Here is a 4,078-nt window from a genome sequence, read left to right on the forward strand (position 1 = left end):
ATGGACGTGGGTTTGAGTGAACTCCGGGAGTTGGTGATGGACAGGGAGGCCTGGCGTTCTGCAATTCATGGGATCGCAAAGAGTCGGACATGACTGAGCAACTGAACTGAACTGAACTGATATGAATCAGCCACAAGTGTACATGTGTTCCTCATCCTGAACACCCATCCCATCCCTCTGGGTCATCCCAGTGCACGAGCCCTGAGCACCCTGTATCATGCATCGAACCTGGACTGGCGATCTGTTTCATATATGATAATATACATGTTTCAATGCTGTTCTCTCAGATCTTGCCACCCTTGCCTTGTCTCACAGAGTCCAGAAGACTGTTCTATACATATTGTGTCTCTTTTGCTGTCTCACATACAGGGTTATCATTACCATCTTTCTAAATTCCATATATATGTGTTAGTATACTGTATTGGTGTTTTTCTTTCTGGCTTACTTCACTCTGTATAATAGGCTCCAGTTTCATCCACCTCATTAGAAGTGTATCAAATGTATTCTTTTTAATGGCTGAGTAATATTCCATTGTGTATATGTACCTGTTTATCTTTAATAATAATGTTTTCTAAGAATGTTTCTTGTGACTGTTTGGTTATAGGAGCACAGAGCTGTTTGGTTGCTTTTGTCGTGGGACCTAATCCAGATTCAAGGATTGCTTGTTTTATCTCAGTAATTTCTGAATGTAGAATATCCTCACTTTTTCTTTTTTCAGGACATTCACTTTTTGATGAACTTTCTAGAATGTCCTAAATTCTTGTTTTGTCAGACTGTTTTCTTGCAGTGTCACTTAAGTTGTTCCTCTAATCCTCAACTTTCTGAAAGTTAGATCTAGAACAGTGCTGACCAATAGAAGTATAATGTGGATCACACATGAGTCTACATTTGCCTGTTTCCCCACCAAAACATTTTTTAAAACAGGTGAAGTTAATGTTAATAACATACTGAAGTCCCATAACTAAACTTTTTTCATAACTAAACATCATTTTAACACTTAGTATTTTTAGATTAATAATGAAATATTTTACATTATTTCTTCATACTAAATCTTCAAAACATGAAACATTTATTTATTTATTTAAAATTGGAGGCTAATTACTTTACAATATTGTAGTGGTTTTTGCCATATATTTAATGAATCAGCCATGGGTATACATTACACGGTTTTTTTAAACTTAGAGCACATCTCAAGCACATATGACTGGCTGGTGGCTACCATATTAAATAGTACAGGTCTGGAGACTTGATTAGATTCTGGCAGCAATATTTCTCAGGAGATAATGCGTCGGCAGGTCACTACTTAGTGGTGGTATGTTAACATGGCCAGATCTCTCTTTCACCAAACACTTTTTTACCAGATCTCTTTACCAAAGATTCCTTCCTCCCTCCTGTACTCAGCAAGTAGTCCGTGGGAGGATACTTCACATCATTCTTGGGACAATAGGAAAAATTTTAATATAGACTGACATTAAATGATTTTATAGAATTATTTTAACTTTTCTTAGGTGTGATGAGGGGATTATGGCTATGTAGAAGAATCACCTTATTATTAGGAGCAGGATAAAGTTTTTAGGAGTGAAACATCATGATGTTGGCAATTTCCTTTTACACTATATTAGCAAAAGTTTTATATATGTAGATACAGATAAATTTGACACATTTACAGAGAGATAAAGCAAATATGTCTAAATTTAACATTTTTCAATCCAGGTGCAGAGCATATGAGTGCTTATTGTACTATACTTTGATCTTTCTATAATTCTGGAATATTTTACAAGAAAAATTTGAGGGCAAGTTTTTTGAAATAATGATAATAGCACTTGTTCTCTGCCGGGGACTATGCTAAAATGTGCTAAAAGTCCACTGCCACATTTACTCCCTGAAACAACTAGACAAGGTAGGTGCTATTATTACCCCACTTTTCCTGACAGGAGAACCAAGGAGCAGAGAAGTTAGGTGATTTGTATAAACTCACTCAGTTTAACAAATGACAAGGAAGATTCAAACTAAGTATGTCTAACTTGGACTCTGTGTTCTAAACCAGAAAAATGCATTGTCTCCTCAGCAGTCACAACAAAGAATCAACATTCAGAAAAGGCATTTTCCTAGGTATTTATTCTGAGGATCCAACAGCAGCAGTGGGATATGAACTTAGAAAACTCAAACCTTGATTCAGGATCCTGATGTTGACAGCACCCAAGGGCCGACCTGCTCACAGCACCAGAGGTGCCTTGTCCCCTGACATCAACGGGGCTTTGCACTTGCTTGGTCTATTGTCTCCAAGAACTATGATGATCTTCTCCATCCTAGAACCGACACAAGTTAATTCAAATACTACTGGTTCTAAAGCTAAATTGGACTTCAGCTCATTCCTCTCTCATTGGTAATAGAATAGTGATGATATTGAGAACAGTTACTGCTTACTGAACACTTGCTGAGTGCCAGTCACTCTTGAACACTCTCACATACTACCTAACTTAATCCTCCAACCACTCTGTGAGCTGTGTCCTGGAAGGAAAATGAGGCACCAAAGCCACAGGCAGTTAGCAAAGCCTTGGGGCTTAGTTCCAGAACATGCTTTTCACCACGCAGGGCAGGGTGGGAGGTGCCGTCCCCAGAGAGCTTGTCACATGGAAACAGGGTAAAGGCAGGGCTGGCTGTGAGTACCCTGGCAGTGGCCACAGCATCATATTATTCTCTGAGGAGGAGACAGGGGATTGGCAGGGGAGAATACCCACACCTGTTGAACTCCTTCCATGGCTGATAGCGGGTATAGTCCTTTAATACCCATTGTCCTGCTTAAGATGCAGGACCCTTCTAGGGCAAATAATTATTATTTCCATGTCACAGAGGAGAAAAGGAAACTTGGGAAATTAAGTTACTTCCCCAGAATCTCACCACTAAGAAATGGTTCTTGCTACACAAAGTTAACAAGTGTTTGCTGAATGAACGCACAAATATATAGTTTCATAATTTAAAAATAAAAACACAGAAGCTGTCAGATTCCATAAGCTAGATGTATTGACAACCCTACCATGGGCACACTGGGAGGGCATGGTGGATGAAGGGAAAGAACCCAGAGCCAAATTCTCACATCTAAACAGTCACAGGAAACCCAAGGCAACACCAGCTGACTCTGAGAAGCAGGTTCTAGAACCAAACTTGGAGCAGTTGGTGCACACCCATGGGCACTCAGTGCAGAGTCCCCTCAGGAGGAGGTGTCTGAGCTGGAGCAGAAGGCAAAGGCGGTCTGGGTGACCCCACTGGTCACTCTGGAAAAGCAGGTGAGGAGGATCCCCTCAGAGCTGAGAGAAAAAGGCTTTTAGCTGTGGGCAAGCACAGGTCCCTGGACACAGGCTCAGCAAACACAACTCAGGTCAGGAAATTTGGGGCAGTGCACCAACTGTACACCTGTACATGGTAGCCCTGAAGGTAGGCAGGTAGTTGGAGAATCTCTTTCAGAGCCTCTGAACCCTGGACACTACCTGTCTCCTGGTCCAGCTCTGTGTGGACTGCACCTTCTGCTGACACAAGCTGGCCTCACTGAGCATCCTACCCCTGAGCTTCTCTGGACAGAGGCCTCCTCCCCATCTCCCACCTGAAGCCTAACAAAGCAGGTGCAGCCCAAGGGACAGAAGCAGAACCCAACTTCCTTTCTAATCTATCTCTCTGCTTTGCGGTCCTACCCTAGCTCCTGCTCCCTGGATCATAGTCCAGAAATAAAGTAAGATCACACATGTCCTCTGTCTCACACTCTGCTTTCTAGTGAGCCCAGGCTAAGAGAGAATCAACAGAAGCCCCCTTCCCCAGAAAAATGCGCACGCAAGCAAACTGAGGCATGGCGTGTGCATGGGTTTATGGCTCCCCTGCAGGCCAGGTTAAGACCTTCCATTTTAGGGGGGTAGGTGGTAGTTTCAGTTTCTAAGTAGACACATACTTTGCTTCTCTTATTCATGAAGACACTCCAGGACTTCTGACACCGGGGAAGCTCAAGAGTTAATCATGGGGAGGGGAGCTCAACAAAGCACAGAGAAGCCTCAAAACAGCACAAGAAGCACAAAGCAGATGGAGGTGA

The sequence above is a fragment of the Budorcas taxicolor genome, chromosome 5, assembly GCF_023091745.1.
Source record: "Budorcas taxicolor isolate Tak-1 chromosome 5, Takin1.1, whole genome shotgun sequence".
NCBI lineage: Eukaryota > Metazoa > Chordata > Mammalia > Artiodactyla > Bovidae > Budorcas > Budorcas taxicolor.